Source organism: Vicugna pacos, unplaced genomic scaffold (genome assembly GCF_048564905.1).
Source record: "Vicugna pacos unplaced genomic scaffold, VicPac4 scaffold_20, whole genome shotgun sequence".
Classification (NCBI taxonomy): domain Eukaryota; kingdom Metazoa; phylum Chordata; class Mammalia; order Artiodactyla; family Camelidae; genus Vicugna; species Vicugna pacos.
This window is the reverse complement of record NW_027328741.1, coordinates 12,910,781-12,935,691: the sequence shown is the minus strand read 5'-3', so window position 1 is coordinate 12,935,691 and position 24,911 is coordinate 12,910,781.

Below are 24,911 nucleotides of genomic sequence, written 5' to 3'. Positions count from 1 at the left end.
GACCGCAAAGTGCCATTTTGAAATATTATCAGAGGTAGCTCAGGTAAGCAAACCAAAAATTGTGAAATAATGCAAGCTACCAGAAAACATATGCAAGGACTCCAACTCCCAACCTGTTATTTAGTGTAATCAGAGAAATAATTTATCAAGATCATGACCAATCTCAGTAACATTATAGGGCACGCTAACACACAGATAGACACACACAGACACTGAGACAGACACAGACACACATGCACAAGCACACGCACACGCACCTGCACACACACACACACACACACACACAGTGTCAACCCTGCAGCAAACAAACTTAAAGACATGGTATATTGCCATATAACTAATAGAGAATCCAAATAAGTGTCATACAGAAACTCAATACAAAATACAAAACTAAGAAAGCAGTTTAGTGAGCTTAGGAATAAATGAAATGATGAAAAGGAATACATTACCAAAGAGACTGAAACTATAAAATAACCAAACATTATTAGAGGACCAGGAGAACTTAATAAATGAGATGTAGAATGCAACAGAAAGCATTGGTAGTAGACTGTCTTTGTGGAAGAGAGATTAGCAAACTCACCAATACAAAACTAGAAATGATAGGTGATGGCAGAGATTCAAGATATTAAAACGTGAGGAAATTCTACAGTAGCCATCAGACTTCCTCAGGAAGTGCACATTAGAGTGGAATCCTGTAGGGGGCAGAAAGTTAGAAGGCAGCTGATGGTTTATTTACAGAAGTAATAGTTGATAACTCCACGAAACTGTGTAAGGAACTGATGTACAAGTCCGTGAGCCAACAAAACACCAATAACTTTAAGACAAAGGGACCTCCTTCAAGATACATCATATGCAAATTGACAAGAAAATGACAAAGTAAAATTTTAAAGGCAGCCAAATAAAGTTATGATAATCTACAAAGGAACCACCATTAGGCTATCAGCAGATTTCTGAGCAAAAACATATGCCAAGGGTAAATAAAATTGTGTTTTCAAACTACTGAAATAAGAAATCACTCACCGAATAATATTTACACAGTTATCACTTAGATGTAAAGCGAAAGTGAAGACTTTAACAAACAAACCTGAATGAGATGAAAAAACAAAACCGAGACACCTTAAAAGAGGTGTAGAAAAGAAGTCTTCTAAGAAATATAAAATGGCAAAAATATGCAAAACATTGACCAAAATGCTAAGGAGAGACCACGAGAAAGTTGCAACTGTTTCTTTGGGTATGTTCTTAAATGCTACTATACTTTATGGATTAAAGAGAGAAGAAGAGGAAATAAGGTGCAATAAATATAGATACTTCAAACTGGTATCATTTTCACAAGAGTCAAAGAAATTATTTGAAACAGTAATCATAAAAACTGAAGAGTAAAATGAAACAATATTAAAGGAAGATGCTATCAGCGGAAAAAGGACTAAATTATACATGATATGTTTTATTTTTAATTGAAATACATTAGATGTATAATATTGTGTAATTTCAGATGTGCAGCATAGTGATTCTAACCAGTTTGCAGATTATATTGCATTATGAAGTATTACAATACTTGTAACATAGAATTATTTTAAGCTATTGTTTATAATTCCCTTATATATGCAGATTATCATTGTTGCTACTCTACTTAATGTATACTTCTTTCTATCTTTCAATGTCCTACAATTAAATTCTCTTTCCCTTCCACTTTGGTAAACATAAATTTTTTCCCATAACTTTGAGTCTTCTCAAGTCTTGTCTATATAATCTTTTTACCTCTCCCTCATGTCTCTATCTATCTATCTATCTATGTATCTATGTATCTATCTATCTATCTATCTATCTATCTGTCTATCTATCATGTACGTATGTATCTATCCTTCTATCTATTTATCTGTCATCTGTCAATAATCAAAGATGTACACAGATATTTGTTATTCTTTAGATTCCACAGATAAATTAAATTATATTCTTTTGTCTTTGTCCAAGTTACTTCACTAAGCACAATATTTACTTGGTCCTTTCATGATGCTGAAATAGCAATGTGTTATACTTTTTCATGGCTGAGTATTATTCCATTGCATATTTATAGAAACATCATTTCTTTTTAAGTCCATAGTCTGCTGTGGACTATTGGATTGCTTCCCTTTCTTGCATATTATAAACTGTGCTGTTGTGAACATTGGTTCTTCTCAATTTAGGGTGTTTTCCCCAGATTTTTTTTAGGAGAGTTATTACTGGGTCATATGGTAGTTAACTTTTTAGTTTTTAAACAAATCGGAATACTGATTTCCAAAGAAGTTTTACCAATTTACATTAATACCAAGAGTATACAAGAGATTTCTTACCTCCACATCGTCTCCAACACTTACTATTTGTAGACCTTTTGATAAAAGCCGTTTGACAAGTATGAAGTGATAACTCATTGTGGATTTGATTTGCAATTATGTAATAATTAGTAATGTTGTGAAATTTTATCACTTGCCTGTTACTCATCTGAATGTTTCTTTGGAAAAATGTTAACTCAGGTACTCTGCACTAGTTTTTGATTGGGTTATTGTTTTTCACCTTGAGTTGTGTAACCTAAATCCATGTTACATCTATTACCTTACATCTATTAACCCCTGGCCACTTGCATTGTTTGCAAATATGTTCTCGAGTTACACAGGCAGTCTTTTCATTTCATTGATAGTGTCCTTAGCTGTGCAGAAATTTTCAAGTTTGTTTAAGTCCCACTTGCTTATTTTTGCTTTAATATCTTTTGCCTTAGGAGACTGATACAAGAAAATATTCCTATGATGTATATCCAATAGTGTATCACCTATATTCCCTTCTAACAATTTTATATTATCAGGTCTTACATTTAGGTCCTTAATACGCTTGGAGCTTATTTTTGTATATGATGTCAGGGAATGCTCTCATTTCACTGTTTTACTTGTAGATGTCCAGATTTCCCAACACCATCCATTAACGGGGCTGTATTTTCTCCATTGTGAACTGTTGCCTCTTTTATCATAGATTCATTACTCATAGGTTTGTGGAATTAAATCTAGGCTCTCTATCTGTTTTTTTTTTAATTATATCTCTGTGCCAATGCCATACTGTTTTTATTACTGTAGGTTTGTAGTATAGTAAAGTATCCAGGAGGGTTATACCTCCAGATTTGATGTTTTCTCAAAGGTCATTTTGGCAATTTTTAATGGTTTCATGAAAAACTTACAGTTATGTATTTCTTGGTTCTGTGGAAAATACTACAGCTTCGTAACAAGAATTGCACTAAATCCTTAGGTTTCTTTGTGTAGTACAGACATGTTAACAATATGAACTGTTTCAATCCAAGACCACAAGACATCTTTCCATTTCTTTGAATCATTTTTAATTTCCTTGTCAATGTTTTATAATTTTCAGTGAGTAGCTCTTTCACATATGTGGTTACATTTATTCCAAGATATTCTGGGGAATGGGGTTTTAAATATTATTGCTTTCAACGTCCATCTTAGGGTATCTCATGATCAATGTGGACAAATGCAAGAGACGTCTTTACATTAATCTTGTACCCTGCTTCCTTGATGAAATTATTTTTTTTGTTCATATTAGTCAGTTTGGGGCCATTAGGATTCTTTGTGTAGATTTTTATGCCTTCAATACTGGTGACAATTTTCTCTCTTTGTTTCCGTTTTGTGTTCCTTTTACTTATTTTTCTTTTCCTTTTCCTTTCTTCTATTACTATTTTACAGGAGTGGTGACAGTAGGTATCCTTGCCTTGTTCCCGAATTTACCCAGAAGGCTTTCAGTCTTTCCCCTGAGTATTATAAATTGTTATAAATGGACTTTAGTATGGTGTGAAATGTTCCCATTGTACTCACATTCATGAGAATTCTGATGATGAATGCATGTTGAATTTTGTCAAATGCTTTTTCTTTGTGTATTTTCATGGTCTTGTGAATTTTGTCCTTCCTTTATTAGATATGTGTCATGCTGCTTGACTTGTGTATGTTGAACCATCCTTGTCACTCTGGAAGGCATCCAAATGATCATTGTGTATAATCCTTTCTATATATTACTGGATTAATTTGTTGAAGTTTTTCGAGTATTTTTGAATCTATATTCATCAAGGATATAGGATTTTCATTTTCATTTTTTTTTTTTGGTAGTGTCTTTGACTGGTTTTGTTATCAGGGTAATGGTGGCCTCATGGAATAACTTTGGGAATAGTCCTTCATCCTTTTTTTAAAATACTTGGGGGGAAAGTGATTTTAGTGAAGAAATCCAGGAATTTTATTCAAGTGGTGTTTTTAAAATTATACATTTTATTTAACTTATACTGATTGCTCTATTCAAGTTCTCAGTTTTCTCTATATTCAGTCTTGACAGGATGTACGTTTTTAGAAATGTATCCATTTCTTTTAGGTCATCCAGTTTGTCATCATGTAACAGCTCATAGAGCTTTCATAATCTTTCTTCTATTTCTGTAATATCAAATATTATTTCTACTGTTTCATTTCTTATTTTGTTTGGGTCTAGTCTCTGTATTTCTTTATAAGCCTGGCTAAATGCTTTTCTGTTTGTTAATATTTTAAGAAAATTAAAACTGCTGATTTTATGATTTGTATTTTATTTTTCAAATTTTATTTTATTTTCAACCTAATCATTCAAGATTTCTCATTCTACTGCCTTTGGGTTTTGTTTGTTCTTATTTCTTGTTATTTTGGGTGTTATGCTTGGTCCTTTGTATGAGGTATCTCTTGTTCCTTGTAGAAGGCCTGATTTATTCAAAACTTACTTTGTACATTTGCCTTTGTTGCATCCCATACATTTATGAAGCTGTGTTTTCTTTGTAATTTGTCTCCAGGTATGATTTTATTACTTCTTTGATTTCATCATTGACCTTGTTTAATTGTATTTTTTTAAAAGATGTGGTTTTCTCTCATGTTTGTGCTTTTCCTATTCTTCTTTCAAGAGTTGATGCATAGTTTCATAGTTTTATGTATGGAAAAATACTTGCTATTATCTATATTTGCTTAAAGTTCCTGAGACTTATTTCATGACATAATATGTGGTTAATTCCTTACATAACATCCTGTGCACACTTGAAAAGTTCATGTGTTCTGCTTTTCTGATGCAGTGTCCAATAGCTCAGTTAGGTTCAAATGATCTAATATGCTATTAAGACCTCTGTTTCCTTACAGATAGTCTTTCTGAATGATCTGATCATCACAATAATGAGGTGTTAAACTCATCTACTATTATTGTTTTATAATGAATTAATTCTTTCATCTCTACTAAAATTTCTTTTTATACTTAAGCTCTATGGTTTTGGGCCATATATAATTTAATGAGTGTAATTCCCAATTTTTTTAATTGATGTCTTTTTCTTTATACAATCTCATATTTCTTTCATTTTGGCCCTTATTTTAAAACGTATTTTGTATGAGTAGAGCATTACAATCTGCACTTTCTTTTCATTTCCATGGAATAACTTATTCATTTATTTCAAGACTATGTTTATCTTCCACCATAAAGTGAGAATTTTTGGGGTGGAGGCAAAGATGCTGGAGCAGAAGGATGTTTGTAGGTCACCCTTTCCCACAAATGCACAAAGACTCACATCCACAGATACACTCAGCTAACCAGAGAACCTGCAGAACTGTGACAGAACATTGTCCTCTTCAATAGATAAAGATGCGAAAAATCTGGTAGTAGAAGAGGAAGAAAGAAACAAGAAAAGGCAAAACAGAGTGGGACAGGTACCACTGGGAGGGATCAGCAGAGATGGACTGGTGCTCATTCACTGCGTCTTCCCTCTCCAACTGAGAGTTCAGCAGGAAGGGGGATGAGCCTCCAAGGCTTGGACCTGTACAAAGTATAAGTTGACTGACAGAACTAAGTTAAACAGGCACAGAGGATCCCTGTGAATCCTAGCAAATGATGCAGCCTGGAAGCTGGGGGCAGGGCCACGCTGCCCGAACTGGTTGGTAGATGGGGATGGCTGCGATGCGGCATCCCAGGGAAATGGAGTGGGCTTTGTGACATGGCTGTGGGTGCACAGGGCAGAACAACCTGGGCCCTCCATAAAACAACAGCCCAGATGTGCCCTGTGGGTGGAAGGGTGCATTCCCCATCTCTGAAAATCCACATATTTTCTAGGTAAAGAGAGCTGGGGCTCAGACACAGCCACCATACCCTCTGGTGCTTTGCACTCAGGTGGCAGTCATGGCAAAAACTGCATCTACACCTAAGGACTTAGAAACCTCAAGGGCCACACGGAGACTTGTCTACATCCTGAGGCAGATAGGATCCTACTGTAATGGTTCCTCAGGGAACTTGTCTGCCAAGACAAATAAGGAGTTGGATTTTGGCTCCTACCAGGGACAGGGCAGTTCCTCATACTTCCCTGACCCCACTTCCAGTGTGCATAAACGAGGCAGAGCGTACAGTGGCACAGAGCAGTTGAGTGATTGGCCCACTGAGGGGGATGGTGGCCCACATATTTTGGGCTGGAATGCAGCCCCTGGCCATGGTGTTTAGAGGACATGATGCCCAATCCTGCCTGGTCAGTCTGCAACATCTGACTGCAGCATCGTGCAGGACAGTGACAAGCCAGCCCAGAGAAAAGAGAGCTGCACCTGACCCAGTGTTGGGTGTAGGAGCGAACTGCTTACCGACATGCCCTGGGAGCAGCACAGATAAGGTCTCCAATGGAGGGCCTCTGGAAAGAGCAAGATGAGCTTCCAAATCAGGATGAATACAGAAAGATTTCACATTAAAAGTACAGAGTCTCCAGGAGGACACTGACCACCCCCTTGTTTTAATCTGTTTTTCCGGTTCCATTTTCAATTACCCTCCTAACTTCTACATCATCTGCAATTATATATACCCCCACTTTAATCCCTTTGAAATTTTTGAAAATATTTTATTATTATTATTTTTCAAAACTCTGTTTCAACTTGCTTTAATATTACTCATTATACAATGTCTTCAAACCTTTATTTCTCCCTTCTTATAGTTCTTTCTCTCTCTCTCTCTTTTCTCTTTTGTAAGTTGTACTGCTACATAGGCATTAGGTAGATAAACTCCTTTATGACCAGAGTAGATAACTGAAACTCCAAAAACCAAAATGCCAGAGAGGTAGGAGCAAGCTGAAGAAGCAGAGAAACCATTCCCAATTAAAACAACAAGAGAAATCCCCTGAAAGAATGATCAGTGAAATAGACAATGATATCCAAATAGATCTAGATTTCAAAAAAGGAGTGATCAAAGTACTGAAGGAAATAAAAGAGATAGTGTTTAGAGATATAAAATATGTCAAAAATGAAATGGAAGATATACAGAAGAGCAGAGAAGAATAGGTAAACACATTAACTGAGATGAGGAATGATCTAAAGGCATCGCAAATCTGACTAGATAACACAGAGAAATGAATTAGTGACTTAGAAGACAGTACAATAGAAAGCACCCAATCAGAAGAGCTACAAGAGAAACAATGAGAAACAAATGAAAAAAGCATAAGGGACTTATGGGATAATAGAAAGCATGCCAATCTTGGCTTGATAGAAGCCCCAGAAAGGGAGGAAAGATCAAAGGGGATTGAAAAGATGTTTGAAGAATTCATGACTGAGAACTTCCCAAACTTAAAGAAGGAATCAGATATACAAGTACAGGACGTTCAGTGTGTTCCAAACAAGAAGAACCCAAATACACCCACACAAAGACATATAATTATGATGGCCAGAGTCAGGGATAAAGAAATGATCCTAAAGTAATAAGAGTAGAGCAAAGAGTGAGTTACAATGGAATCACCATAAGGCTCCCAGCTGATTTCACTACAGAAATACTACAGGTCAGAAGGGAGTGGCAAGATATATTCAAAGTACTGAATGAAAAAAATGATATACTGTAGGATACTTTGACCAGCAAGTCTACCCTTTATGGTAGAAAGAGACATTAATAATTTCACAGACAAGAAAACGATTCAAGAGTTTAACAACTCTAGACCATTGCTAACAGAAATATTGAAATGTGTTCCCTGAAAAGAAAAGAAGCAGGATGCTACAGAAATGTGAAGCTCACAGCTGGAAAGGTGATAATTCATGAATTACAAACAAAATAAACACAAAATTTTTAAACAAGACATACAAATCATTGAGAGTGGGAGAGTGTGGCAGGAAAATAGAGAATTTTTTTTTTGGTCTTTCCTTTCAAAATTTTAGTTCTCGGTTACTATCATTTTAATAAAAGCAGTTATAATAAAGGTCTATAAGACATAAAAAAGGGTGACAAGAAGACAAAAACTTACCAGGGAGTCACTAAAACTGAATAAAATTCATGATAATACAAAGGAAAATTACAAAACCATAAAAGGAAGATGAAAGGAACAAAGAGGAAATACTAAATTAAATGGAAATTAAGGTTAAAATGGCAATAAACTCAAACCTATCATCAAATAATGTAAATGTTAAAGGACTAAATGCTCCAGTCGAAATTCATAGAGTTGCATGCTGGATAATAAAGCAAGAACTTTCAATATGCTGCATACAAGAGACCCACTTCAGAGAGAAGCACACAAATAGATTGAGAGTGAAAGGATGGAAAAGGATATTCCAAACAAACGGAAAAGCCAAAAAAGCAGGTGTTGCAGTACTGATTGCAGACAAAATAGTCTTTAACACAAAGGCCATAAAGTAAGATAAAGAAGGACATTATATAGTGACTGAAGGAGTGATAAAATATGAGGATAGCACACTCGTTAATACATACGCACCAAATACAGGAGCACCTCAGTACATAAAATAATTACTAACTGATATAAAGGGGGATTTATATTTGGAGATTTCAACACTGCATTAACATCACTGGACAGATCATCGAGACAGAAAATAAATTAGGCAACAGAGAAGTTAAATAATACAATAAAAATAATAAACTTGGTGCATATCTTCAGAGCATTGCACCCCCCAAAATAGGATAAACATTCTTTTGAAGTTCACGTGGAATATTTTCCAGGATTCATGATGTACTTGGGCACAAAAGAAACTTCAGCAATTTTAAGAAGATAGTAATTACCTCAACCATCTTTACCAAACACAATGCCATGTAGCTATAAATCAACAACAGAGAAACAAATGATAACAAAAGGAAAACATGGAGATTAAACAATATTTTATTATAAAACCAATGGTTCAATGAAGAAATAAAAGCTGAAATGAAAAAGTACCTTGAGATTAAAGAAAATGAAAGCAAAACCACACAACATTTAGGGGACACAGCAAAAGCAGTGTTGAGAGGGGAGTTTATAGTGATACAGGCCTTCCTCAAAAAAGAACAATCACAAATAAACAATTTAACCCACCAGCAGAATGCACTAGAAAAAGAAGAACAAAAAACCCCAAAAGGCAGCAGAAGGAAGGAAATCATAAATATTGGGGAAGAAATAAGTAAAATAGAGATTAAAATCACCATAGGGAATACGCAATGAATGCAAAAACTAGTTTTTTGAAAAAATAAGTAAAATCAACAAACATCTGTCAAAACTCCAATAAAAGAAAAGAGAGAGAGCAAAAATTAGCAAAATAAGGAAGGAGAACGGAGAAATAACAACAAATAAAAAAGAAATACAGAATATCATTTGAAAATATAATGAAAAATGTATTGAAAAAACTGTATAACCTAGAGGAGATGGGAAAGTTTCTGGAAACATACTGCCCACCAAGACTGAAACAAGAAGAAACTGAACCCTTGAACAAGCAGAGCACTAGAAATGAAATCAAAATAGTAATGTAAAACCTCCCTACAAATAGCATTCCAGGATCGCACAGATTCACTGAGGAATTTTACAAAACATAAAGAAAAACTCATATCAGTCCTTCTCAAACTCTTCCAGAAGATTGAAAAGGAAGGAATATTCCCAAAGTCATTCTATGAAGCCACAATCTCCCTGATACCACAACCAGGCAAACACACTACCAAAAAAGAGGATTATAGGCCAATATCACTTATGAACACAGGCACCAAAATCCTCACCAAAATAGTAGCAAATAGAATACAACAACACAGATAAAAGATTATACATCATGATCAACTGGGGATAATGCCAGGGACACAGGGGTGGTTCAACATACACAAATCAATCAGTGAAATGCAGCACATCAACAAGAGAAAGAACCAAAACCACATGACCATCTCAATAGATGCAGCAAAACCATTTGATAAAATTCAACATGCAAGTATGATAAAAAAAATCTCACCAAAGTGGGCATAGAAGGAACATATTTCAGAATCATGAAAGCTATAGAAAACAAACTTACATCCAACATAGAACACAATGGTGAGAAAGTCAAAATTTTCCAACTAAAATCTGGGACAAGGCAAGGGTGCACACTATCACCACTCTAACACAATATAATCTTGGAAGTCCTAGCCACAGCAACCAAACAAGAGAGACAATTAAAAGGGACGCAAATTCGCAAGGAAGAGGTAAAAGTCTCACTATATGCAGATAATATGTTACTATATATAGAAAACCCTACAAGATCCAGATAAAAACTACTGCAGCTGATCGAAGAATTCACAAAGGTAACAGGTTACAAGATTTAGGTTCAAAAATCTGGCATATCTTTACGCTAATGATTCAGATAATACTATAGAAGTATAGTCAACATGACAGCAATGTTTCTGTAGGAAAACAGACATATAGGCCAATGGAACAGAATAGAGAACCCATAAATGAACCCACAAACTTTTGGTCATTTAATCTTCAACATAGGATGCGAGAAAATACAATGGAATTGAGACAGTCCATTCAGAAAATGTTGTTGGGAAAACTGGACAGCAGCATGTTAATCAATGAAGCTAGAACACTCCCAATGAAGCTAGAACACCATACACAAAAATAAAATCAGAATGGATCAAAGACTTAAACATAAGACAAGGTATAAAAAACCTCCTTGAGAAAAACATAGGCAAAACGTTTTCTGACATACGTCTCGAAAATCTTCTTGTAGAAGAAATAAAAACAAGAATAAACAAATGAGACCTAATGAAACTTACAAGCTTCTGCACAGTACAGAAACCAGAAGTAAAACAAAAGACAACCTATGGAATGGGAAAATAGTTTGCATATGAAACCGACAAAGGCTTAATCTTCAGAGTATATAAGCAGCTCATCCTACTGTAAAAGAAAAAAATAAACAACGCCATCCAAAAATGGGCAGAAAACCTAAACAAACGATTCTCCAAGGAAGACATACAAATGATCAAAAGGCACATCAGGAAATGCTCAATATCACTGATTATCAGAGAAATACAAATCAAAACTACAGTGAGCTTTCAACTTACACTAGACAGAATGGCCATCATTCAAAAATCCACAAATGACAAATGCTGGAGAGGCTGTGGAGAAAAGGGAACCGTCCTTCACTGCTGGTGGCAATGCAGTTTGGGACAGCCACTGTGGAAAACAGAATGGAGATTCTACAAAAGCCTAGGAATAGACTTTCCATATGACCCAGGAATCCCGCTCCTGGGCTTAAATCCAGAAGGAACCCTATTTCAAGATGACACTTGAACCCCAATGTTCATAGCCAGCACTATTTGCAATAGCCAAGACATGGAAACAGACTAAATGTACAGCGACATTTGACTGGAAAAAGATGTTGAACATTTATACAAATGAATACTAGTCAGCCATATAAAACAACAACCTAACGCAATTTTCAGCAACATGGATGGTCCAGGAGAAAATCAGTCTAAGTGAAGTAAGCCAGAAAGAGAAAGAAAAATACCATATGAGATGGCTCATTATTGGAATGTAAAAACAAAATGAAACAAAAACAAACAGCACAATTTCAAAACAGAAATAGACTCACAGACATAGAATACAATATTTTGGTTGCCAAGGGGGCAGAGGGCGGGGAGAGATAGACTGGGAGGTCAAAATTGTAGAATAGATAAACAGGATTGTACTGTACAGGACAGGGAAATGTATAAAAGATCTGACGGCAGCTCACAGAAGAAAAAATGAGACAACAAATGTATATAAGTTCATTCTAACTGAAAATTTGTGCTCTACGATGGAATTGGAGACAACTTTGTAAAATGACTGTTAACCAATAAAAAAAGTAAAAAAAAAGAAAAAAACATGATCCTAAATATTACAGGTGCAAATATAAATTATAGAGGAAAAATAATTCTTCAAAATTGTAGTAAAACAGAAGATTTTGTTTTATGTTTTATTTTTAAGATAAGCAAAATCAGAAAACCTCTAGCCAGGTGCATCATGAAGGAAAGAGAGATGCTTCAAAGAAATAAAGTCAGAAATAAATAAGAGAAATAACAATTGTTACCTCAGTTATAAAAAAAGTGTTCATTTTGTTAACACATATTTGCCAATAAAATGGACAAATTAGAAGAAATAGACAAATGTCTAGAAAGAGGCAGATATAAGGAGAAACAAATAATTTGAACAAACTGTTTCTAGAAGAAAGATAGAATCTGCATTTAAAAAAATTGTTGAATAGAAGTGCAGATATAAACAGCTCCCGTGGAGCAATGTACAAAAATGCAAAGCAGAACTTATACTCTTCAGACTATTCAAAAATTGTGAAGGTGTGGGAAACTCTCAAATTAATTCTATAAAGATTTCATCACACTGATAGCAAAGTCAAAAACAAAGTATGGGCAAAGACAACTTCTAGCAAATGTATTTGATTGATTTAAATGCAAATATTCTACAAAATATTATTAGCAAACTAAACCCAGCAAAACCAAAAATGAATCATACACCATGATCAACTTGGATTATTTGCAGGGTCACAAGAGAGGTTCAACATACACAAATCAATCAGTTTGATAAACCACATTAACAAAGGTAAAAGAGAAAACGACATGGTTATCCCAATAAATCCATCAAAAGCATTTCACATAATTCAACATTTATTAATTAGAACAGTGACAACAACAACACAAGAACAACAACAGCAACAACAACAATAGAAACCTCTTACCAAAGAAAGATTCTGGAAATATATCTCAAAATATCTAAAGTCATTTATTACAGAAATATATACAACATAATATGCAAAAGTTAAAAACTGAAAGCCAAATTAAGGAATACGACAAGGATACCCACTCTCACCATTTCTATTAAACACAGTATGGGATGTCCTAGCAACAGCAATCGGAATAGAAAAAAATTTATTCAAGTTGGATTGAATGAAGTAAATCTGTTATTAATTTAGATTGAGATAATAATCTATATAGAGAACGCTAAATATTCTCCACACCAGAACAACTAAAACTAATAAAGGCATTTAACAAAGTTGCCTGATTCATGATTAATAAACAAAAACAGTCACATTTCTTTACACTAAAAATGAAATATTCCATAATTTTAAAAAATCCATATGAAATCAGATCAAAAAATGAAAAACCTAGGAAAAAACAAAGATAATAAAATCAAAAGGACACTGATAAATAAATTTGAAGATGATGCAAAGAAATGGAAAGAAATCTCAAGGTCTTAGTTTAGAGCAATTAATATTGTTAAACTATACATACTACAAAATATATCTACAGATATAAAGTGATTCAGATCGAACTACATCATATTTTCCACAGAAATAAAAACAGTCCTATGATTTGTATGGAACAGCAAAAGAACTAGAACTGCAAAAGAAACAATCAGGTAAAAGAACAATGTTGGAGGCATAACCCATAACCCTCCCAGATCTCAGACTATAATACAAAATTACAGTAATCAAAACAGCACAATACTGGAAAACAAACATCTATATCACTGGAACAGAATGCAGAGGCAGAAATAAAACATCACACCTATGGTCAACTAAACTATGACAAAGGAAACAAAAATATACAATGCCTAAAAGACAACCTTCAGCAAGTGATGTTGAGAAAGCTAGATATCTGCATGTAAATCAATGAAATTAGAATACTCTCTCACACTGTACAAATATAAACTCAAAATATTTTAAATATCTGAATCTAATACATAACACAATAAAACTCCTGGAAACTAACATAGGCAAAACAATAGATAAATTGTAGAAAAATTTTCCTATGTCACTCTCCCAAGCTGAAAACAATAAAAGCAAAATAATCAAATAGGTCCTAATTAAACTTAAAAGCTTCTACACAGCAAAATAATCAGAATGAAAAGATGAACATCCAAATGGGAGAAAACATAAGGAAACCGTGCAATCAACAAAAGGCTAATTTCTGAAATACACAAATCGTTCATACAACTCCATTTCAAAAATCTACAAACAACTCAACCAGAAAATGAGCAGAAGACAATTCTCTAAAAAAGACACACAGATGATAAACAGGAATATAAAAGCATGCTCACATTGCTAATCATTATAGAAAGGCAAGACAAAAATAAAATGTTTTATCTCACACTATTGAGATGGGTTTTCATCAAAATGTCTACAAATAATAAAGACTTTGGAGGTTGTAGAGAAAAAGGGACTCTCCAACGCTGTTGATGGGAATGAAAATTGTTGCAACCACTTTGGAAACAGTATGGAATTTCCTTTAAATAATAAAGATAGATCTATCATTTGACCCAGCAAACCCACTCCTGGGCATATAAAAAATAAAACCTGAAAACAAAGAATACTAGGGTAAAACATAAGAAGTACACTTGACTTCATTTGATTCTTCTCACTGGCAAGGGAAGCAGAAGCAAAACTAACAAAAGATGATTGTATCAGTCTAAACAGATTTACACTGCAGAAGAAATGATCAATAAAATAAAAAGTCAACCAACACAATGGGAGAATATATTTGCAAGTGATATTTTCCAATCAAGTGTTAATATCCAAAATATATGGCAAAGTCATACACAACCACAACAAAAAAGACCAAACAATACAATTAAAAAAAATGTCCATAGGAACTGAATAGATTGATCTGAATCAATTTTCTGTAGAAAGCATACACTTGGCTATATGACACATGATAATGTGTTCAGAGTTATATATTATTAGGAAAGTCATAAGCCAAAAATGAGACAAGACCTCACACTTCTCAGAAGGCTCTCATCAAAAAGAAAAGAAATATATGTTGGTGAGATTGAGGAGAAAAGGGAACGCCGTGGAAACTCTTGATAGGAATGCAAAGTGTTGATTCCATTGCATATATACATCAATTTTCTTCATTCATTTTTCTGTCAAGGAATATTGTGTTTGAAGGCCCCTGTCTGAAGGCTCTAGAGTATAAGCCCATGGGCTGAACTGATAAACAAGTAGTGAGGAATGTCTCATATCCAGGCTGGATAAGAAATGGCATAATCAATGTATCCAGTATGGATGGCTGGAGAGCCTATGCTGGGTAAGATCTTCAGAGGAGGACAATCTAAGACAGGCACAGCTGCCTGGATAAGAGATGGCCTACTTAATGAAGATCCGTGGTGAACTTTAAAACAATCCTTTATCATTTAACATCCTGTGCTTACTGCAGGAGTATGGGGACATAAATAGCTTAAGATTATTATCATTGTTAAAACTTAGATGATATGTGAAGCATTGTGCATGTCCTATATAAACCCTTTTTCTTAGAATCAATAAACACAGAACTGCTTCGCTTCTCTCCACAAAGTGTTTGTGTGTATATTATACCGTGCCACTGAAAGGGTTAATTTAATTTGTTGGGAGTATCTTAAAAGGATGTTGCATTAATACAATGCTCTTTCCACACCTATTGAGATGGTTATGTGAGTTTTATTTCTCATTCTATTAGTGAGGCATGTCACCTTTATTGATTTGAATATTTTGAAGTATCCTTAAACCCAGGGATAAATCCCTTAAATCATGTATGTGTATGATAAGTTAAATGTGTTGTTGAATTCATTTTCCTTCTGTTTTGTTGAAAATTTTGGCACATATGTACATCAGGGATAATAATCTATATTTTGCATATAATGTCCTTTCTAGCATTGTTATGCAAATAAAGCTGGAATCATAAAACAAGTTTGGATTCTTTCACCCCCTTCAAATTCTTAGATGGTTTGGGGAAGTATTGGTGAGAAAGGTTCTTCAAATATATCACAGATTTCACCAGCAAATTCATCTTGTAAATATTTTCTGGCTTGGGAGGTATGGATTACTAATATACTCATACACACTTGTGCTCTATTTAACTTTCTAATTTCTTCTTGATTCAGTATGTGAAGACATATATTTCTGGGAATTTGTCTTTAGTTCTAGGTCATTCCAAATTGTTGGGTATTGGTAATTTCTTATGATGCTATGCATCTCTATAACATCAGTTGTAATATCTTCTCTTTTATATCTAATTTTATTTGAGTTTTTATTTTCTTAGCCAACCTAAATGTTGTTCCAATTTATGTTTAAAATAAACTGGCTTCGTTTTTTTTTATCTTTTAAATTGTTTCCCTTCTTATTTGCCTTACTCTCATTCATTCAATTTTCTTCTTCATTCTGTTTTCTCCTAGATTCTTGATGTGTAAAGTTAAGTACTGTGAATCTTTGTATTTCTTTTATTATTAAATACTATTTATTTATTTATTTATTTATTTACTTAATTATTTACGTATTTATTCATTTACTTATCATTGAAGTACTGCCATTTACAATGTGTCAATCTGTGGTGTTTAGCAATGTGTCCCACTTCATGCATATATTTGTGTGCTTATTAAACTTAACTTCACAATGTTTAACATACTGCCCTGTGTGATACAAATGAAATTTTGAAAACATCTATTTTTATATATAGTGGATAACATTTATAACTCTACAACTCCCAAATATATCCTCTCCAAGCCCCTTTTAGCAGTAACCATAAGATTATTAAGTAGATCTGTTAGTGTGTTTCAGTTTTATAGATGAAATCATAGTGTTCTCATCCAAATTTTTTTTTAAGGTTCTACATATATCATGTCATGTATTATTTTTCTTTCTCTTTCTGGCTTACTTCAATTAGAATGACACAATATGGGGACATCCATTTTACTGCAAATGTCATTGTATTATCATTTTTTATGGCAGAATATTATTCCATTGTGCACATATGGCATAAATTCTGTATACTGTTATCTGTTGATGGACAATAACGTTGCTTCCATATCATGGCTATTGTATATAGCACTGCTAAGAAATTTGGGGTGCAGGTGACATTTTGAATTAGGGTTCTCTTTGATATATACCCAGAAGTGGGATTGCTGGATCTTATGTTAATTCTATTTTTATTCTTTTGAGGAATCCCCATCCTGTTTTCCACAGTGACTGCACCAAACTACATTCCTACTGACACTGTAGGAGGGTTCCCTTTCTCCACAGCTTCCCCAGCATTTATTGTCTCTGGACTTTGGATGATGGCCATTGTGACTATCGTGAGGTGATACTTCATTATAGTTTTGAATTGCCCTTCTCTGATAATGATAGCGAGCAATACTTTTTTCATATATCTGTGTGTCATTTGTATGTCTCTAATGGAGAATTGCTTGTTTAGGACTTCTGCCCATTTACGGATTGGCTTCTTGTTTTTTTTAAGTATTATTATTAGGTTGTATGAATTCTTTATATTTTGGAAATTTAGCCTATGTCAGTTGCATCACTTCTAAATATTTTCTTTATCCTGTCGGTTGTAATTTTGCTTTGTTTATGGTTCCCTTTGTTGTCAAAAAGCTTATATATTTAATTAGGTCCTATTCACTAATTTTGCTCTTACATCCATTACCTGGGTAGTCTGTTCTAGGAGATCATTGCTGCGATATATCTCAGAGTGTTTTGTGCATGTTTCCTTCTAGGAGATTTACTGTGCCTTGACTTACATATAATTGTTGAAGTCATTTTGAGTTTATTCTTGTGTATGGAGTGAAGGAGTGTTCTAAATCCATTGCTCTGATGCCGCTATCTAGTTTTCCCAACACCAGTTGGTGAATAGATAGAGCAACCAGATATAATCTCTCACACCTATGATCAATCAACCCATGAAAAAGGAAGTAAGAGTATAAAATTAAGAAAAGACATTCTCCTCAATAATTACTGCTGGGGAGACTGAACATGTAAAAGATAGATTAAAATATTTCCTCACATTGTATACAATCCATGAGCACAGAATATCTTTCTATTTATTTTGTTTACTTATATTTTTTGCACCTGTAATATATAGATCTATGTTTAGAACTTTCATTTCACTTATCAAATTTATTCCTATTTTATTCTTTTTGGTATAAATTTACACACAATTGTTTTGCTAAATTCTCTTTCTGATAATGTGTTTTTACTATAGAAAAATGCAACAGATATTTGTGTGTTGATTTTATATTCTGCAAGTTTGCTAAATTTGTTCATTATTTCAAACAGTCACTGGAGGGGTCTATGGAGTTTTCTATCTAGGCATAATTATGTCATCTGTAAAACCTTCACTGATTTATTACAAGTTTGATGAATTTTATATTATTTCTTGACTAGATGTTCTGGTTAGGACTTCTAGTAGTGTAATTAAGGACTTCTGAAAATGAGCATCTTTAACTTATTACTGGACGAGAGGAAAACTTTCCTGTATGTTAACATTGAAATTGAAGTAAATAATGGGTTTTTAATATATGGCTTTTATTATGCTTAGTTACATTCAATCTAGAGTGAATTTAAGAATATTTTTATAAAAATGTTAAGATCAGACCAGTCAATAATTTTCCTAAATATTTTGAGGTTTTTTTGAATTCTTTTTTTTAATGGGATGGTATCACATATATTCATTTGTGAATGTTAAATAATATTTATGAATCAGGACTAAATCCAACAAAACTACAGTTTATAATACTTATAATGTGCCATGGATTCAGGTTGCTAATATTTACTTAGAATGGAACTTACAGATATTGAAGGAAAAATTTACATTGTAGCTTGAGGGTACATTTATTTGTTTAAAAAATTTTATCTTTCATTTTGAATTTGGCCTCTGTTTAATGGAATTTATTTCTAAATAAAGAATATAACTTTTGGTAGAACTGGATTTACTACAGATTACTGACACAGAATATAGCTATTATTTATAATTAGTGAACAAGACACTTGCCATAAAATGCCGTATTATACTAACAATGCCAACTGTTTCAAGACTGAGAAAAATATTGCTTCCTAAAATGTATTACCTGGTCTTTTCCAACCCAGCCTTCATATGCAGTTATATCTTTGTTTTTTGATTGTTTGTTTGTTTGCCCCTTAATGGAGGTAATGCTTATTGAACCCAGGATCTTGTGCACAAGTCTATTTATCAACATCATATTGGAACATTTAAGAAAAGCCACAAGTGCATGGATTATAAAGATGACAAGATATTTTATTACTTCTAGGGAACGATAAACCTCTGAGTGAAAGAATGGCAAAAATAAACATTTGTAAATATTCAATAAGCTTGTTTCTTTTGCAATTTTAAAGTAGAATATTAAATTACATTTGTTTCAATTATAGCACTGAATTTCAATTTTAAACAATAATTCCGCTTTGGGATTTCTTAAATTTGATTGATTATTTTAATCTAATTTTATTTCATAAATATTAAAAATTTATATATAAACATAACAAATAAACTGATATTTATTCTTCTCATGTTTTGAATATAGAGCTACTTATTCTAAAGTACACAGATAAATACATACTTCCATTCCCAAATCAAATTATTTTTCACTTTAATTACAAATGATGATGAAATTGTTATACATTTTCTGTACAGGTTTTACACAAATTTCACTTTAAATTCCAAAACTTTAAAATTATTTTATATATTTTCTGCATTATTTATACTCTGATCACAAATCTGTCATAAATTTGTGTTCAAAACTATGGACATTGTTTTTAATTAAAAGACTCAAATATTTAATTGTTTAAAAAGCTTTTGTGGGGATAATATTTGCAGATCACAGTATAAAAATAAGCATTCTATATGTTTCATTTTAACTGAATGAATGAGAAGAAAACACTGGCTGAAAGTTACACTTGAGTTGATAGGATACCAGTCGTTTTGTGATGTCACAGCTACTCAGGTTGAGAACCATTGTGGTTGCCTAGCACTTTATTTGTTCAGGCCTGCCAAAGCAGTATTTGAAGCTGCAGTGCTCAAAATCATGCAGATTAGAAAAGTAGCTGCAGAAAAAGTTATATGAATTGGCATATGTTTCTTCAGAAATTCAAGATGTGTCATGTAAAGATGGACCAACTGCTTCAGGAAAATCCGGTAGATCTCTATTTTGTGATCAATCTCTGGGGACTTGGACGTGAGGTCTATGATTGAAGAAAATGCTTCTCAGAATTTGTCTGAAGAATCCTTGATAAAAAGGCCATGTTACACACGTTGTGTCCCTGAACCAGATGAAGATAATTATTTTCGTTCCCTGACATTTCCCAGAAAACTCTGGAAAATGGCTGGGAGTGACCAATTTAAATCCATCTGGTGGGATGATAATGGATCTTCCATAGTGATTGGTGAAGATGTCTTTAAGAAGGAAGTTTTTTTAAGAAATGCCCCTTTCAGAATATTTGAAACTGGAAATATGAAAAGTTAAGTTAGACAGCTTAACCATTATGGGTTTAGTAAAGTACGACAGAATATTTAAAGATCTGCTTGTCTAGCTGTCTTTCTGACAGAAGAAAAGGAAGTCTCTGTTTTAAGCAAAGTATTCAGAAACTTTAGTTACCACTTGGTAACGTATATATAAAATTTTATTTTGTGCATCAATCTATGGTAATATAAATGTAAAGCTAAATTTGAAAATTGTATAAAACTACTAAGGCTAAAATGCTTAATTTTTCTAAAAAATGATGACAGTGCCTTATGTATTCATATTATAAGAAACTTTGCTGGCAACTATGAATCTAAGCAGAAATCTAAATAAAGGTATTAAAGCTGCTTTTCAAAAGTGGCATTCACCGTTACTGCAAATTCTAACTTCTTAAATTTGATGACTGTACTATTTAAATGTGTATTTTCCAAATAAGGAACTTCAAAATGTCAGCAATATTCATATTTTGATGATATTACCTTTGGATAGTAAACGTGAAATCTGAGGTTTTATATGTTATGCTTATTGTAGTGTTGTCTTTTGGTTAAAATTCTTACTAAAATCTTTCTACTTTGGTTGTAGCTGCAGTTCTATCATCATCCAAATTTTAAACGAGGCTGTCCCCAGATTTTAGTGAGAATAAAAAGAAGAGTTGGGATTAAAAATGCCTCTCTGGTGTCTTCATTGGCTGAAGATTTCAACAAGAAGCACTATAAAGCAGGGGGTAATATGGATAATCATAATTCTGGTTTTGTGGCTGACACTAGTGGAGAAAGTTCATTTTTACCTTCTGCAAATTTAAACATGCCTCTAATAAGGGAGCCCTCTTCTAGCCACATAGTTGGTGATACAAATACCTCGATAAGAGGTGATTTTTCTCCTCCATCATCAATGTCAGTTAGACCCTCAGAACAAATTGCAGTGGATCAATGTTCTATTTTAAATGAGTTGACCACTGTCCACTGGCACTCTCAAAGCAGCTACACTGAAGCAAATGGCCGTGTTGTGAACTTCATTACAACTACAAATTCTACTTCTCAGTACAGCATTTTATCTCCTATACAGAGGAATTATATTGGACAGATGTTGGAGCATTCTAGTTTTCCAAATATATATCATAACATATCTGCCAATGAAGGGAGTTTTTCTAAACTTCAACCAGGGAGAAACCCACGGTTTCCAGTGACAGTGATAGCTGATACATCAGCTACCTCTCTTTCAAGGACAATTCATCAGACACCTTCAATATATGAACGTCATCCTAATCACAACTGATCTACCAGCGGACTACCAGATTATGAGGATAACAAAGATTAAAAGTGAGGTTGGCAAATGTCAACAAATATCTGCAATTTTCTTATTTGAACAATAAACATAGATGTGTACCTGTATTTACCTTATTTTTTTAAATAGTGTTAAGTGTTAAATGGGAGACTATGTTACTATTCTAAGAAAAAATGAGATATTTGATTGATATGAACATTTGATGGAAAAATATGGGAGTTAATTTAAATATTTTCTTGTAAGGAAGAAGAGAAAATGCAAGAATTTGGAAAAAGACTAAAACATGGAGAGAGGGAAAAGTTCTAAGTGGTTTCTGGTTCATCCTGGAAAGTATGAAAAGTGTTAAGTTAGGATGTGTTACAACAGAAGATAAATGCAGGACCCGGCCCAGGGATCATGGTCTTTATTATGTCATCCCTGGAATCATAAAGGTCACATGATATAGTCTCAGATGGCACAATCAGCATGTGGTAGAATTTATGAAGTAATTTTATCTATGGTCTTCTTTGTGTTGTTCTCAAAGCATTCCAATTGGTGCTTTCATTTCCTCCCCTCAAGATTCTACACTATATTTTCTTTTTGATAATTTATCTTGCATTTATTTTCCAGCCAAAGACAAGCTAACTTCCTCAGGGTGGCACTTAATGCCTTTTCAAATCTAAGCAAACAAACTCAACTTTGTTTACTAATTTCTTTATAAATCTGGACTCTGCCTACCTTGGCATATCTATATGATTCACTGTATCTTGAGATACATCCAGGCAAATGCTTGTCAACTATGTTAGCTGGAACCTCACCACTTTGCCCCAGCTCATCCTTGGGCTTTGGGTGTCCTCCTTTTACCTACTTAGACTTTCCCAGTCTCAGTTCAGAAACTACCTCCTTCAGATGTTTTCTGTCTGTCCCCCTTTCCTTGTCTAACTTGGATACCAGCACAGTAAACACAGCACATGCCACAAGATGCATATTAGAATTTAGTGAATGAAAAATACATGTTGACTTTAAGCAAAATCTACTTTCCTGAAACAACAAAACTCTCATGGTATTCAAACTATTTCGTTTTGGTCTTTACTCTTCACCACAAACTAGCTCTTTTCATAGCCCAAGGACTAGTCACTCAAGACAGTAATTGGAGGTAGATACAGGAGACAAAGTATTATTTTCTTATCCATTCATGCCTCCAGAGGCCTAAAGCATTCCATTCTCATTTTCTTCATTATTTCCTGTCTCTTCATCACCCACCCAACCCAAAATAGTTGATTCTCTTACCCATACTAATAACTATACTGCATTCTAATTAATTTACTTCTTAGAATCAGAGATTTGTCCAGAAGAGACAGTGATATTGCAAATATTTAATGTAGGTTTATGCACCCCCCCATAACTTGTGCCTTTCTAACCTTCACGCAGGAAGAATCTAAGAGGTACTAGGACCTTGGTTGGGGTGATCGTATTCAGTAACAAAATTGCAATCTAAAATGTGTGGACTAGAAGTAGGTGAGGGTGGTGGAATTAAAAATTTGTCCAAATGCATGAGTACCAATTTTCTGCAGATATTAGGAAATATAAAATATTCATGGAAGACTTTGACTATTTCCCATTAATTTAAAACAAAAGGTGAAGCATTTTCAGAATGTGAAATGCCCTGAAGTGATGGAAAAATTTTAGGCAACGTCAGAGTGTCTAAGGTTTCTGCTCATAATCATGCAGAAAGTGTCAGCTGATAAGACTGGAATGACAACATTGATTCCTGAAAATATGTCACCAGTTGTAAAGAAAGCCTTTGATAATGTGGAGAAAGGGCAAATGGGCCAGGGTAAGATCTTGCAAAATCCCACCAATATGTCCTTTACCAAGAGAAGAAAAGAGGCCACTTGAAGCAGGAGAGTTTTGTCTGGACAGCAGTGGTTTTTCCTACAACAGAAACATCAAGCTTTTAAGTTTGTCAGCACAACTCTGATGGTGGCTACATTGTTGCTTGCATTAGCAGTCTGTGGTTCAGATGGGCTGTTTCAGCAGCTATTTTCCATCTCTCTTATCAGACAGTGGGTCTTAATGTGATCATCTGAACAAGGTTCTATAATAAGTCAAAAACTACACTTTACTCTCAAAATTAGAAATCCTAAAGATGAATATTGTTTGTCCATCTGTAGTTTTCTACCTGGGAAAATCTCGACTATTGGCAAAAGTACAAAAGTTGGCTGATGCTTTGAAAACTATTCTCTGAGCTCTGCCTACAGAACTCTTCCCACTAAATACTACAAATCTCTCTACCACTGTGTGTGTGTGTGAAGATGGATTGTTAAGCAGTAACTAAATTTGTCTTAGTTGAGTCATCAGTAAATTATTATTCTGCAGCTGGCAGAATCTCTGTGAATTAAGAGTTTCATTGAGCCACCAGATTTTCTTCCGATCAGGGAGAGGTATATTATGTTTCTCCCAGTATATTAATTGTTACCTGTTCATTAAATTCCGAGCTGATGCTAGGGCCAATCAACTGAACCCTTGAATTGGAATGAGGCATATACATTCTCCAGTCCCCAGAGCCCAGCACAGGACAGTGTCTCCTTTTTAATTTAAGCTTATGTCTAATTTCTTTTTTCTTCTAATTCTCATTGTTGACACAACTTATTTTGGCTTTGATCACCCCTTGACTAATTTAAAGGGACTGAACCACTGACTTATTCCTGTTCACCTAGAAATTTGCATAACCTTATTTTTTGTACTACCTGGAATAGAGTGAGCGTAGTCAACATTTTGAAAGCAGTCTTCAGTCCTAATAATGCAGAACGTTTATACTTCTGTGCCCAGCACTTGAGCAAGAATGTTTGTTGTGGATCTCAGAGATTATCCTCACATCCCCTAATACAACCATGAGAAAACACCAAATTGTTTTCCAAAATCAAGTCTTTGTTAGTATTACATTCCCATTGCAAAAGAGTTAAGAATTGTAGGAGTTCTGAGATTTTACCATGATGAGATTTTTAGCAACCTAACATGTTCATTTCTTACAGATGCTATTGGGGAGATGAGACCATTGGTCAGAGACAGTGAACTTTATCACTCACAGAAAGAGCAGCCAGTTTCAAATTTGTATCCATTC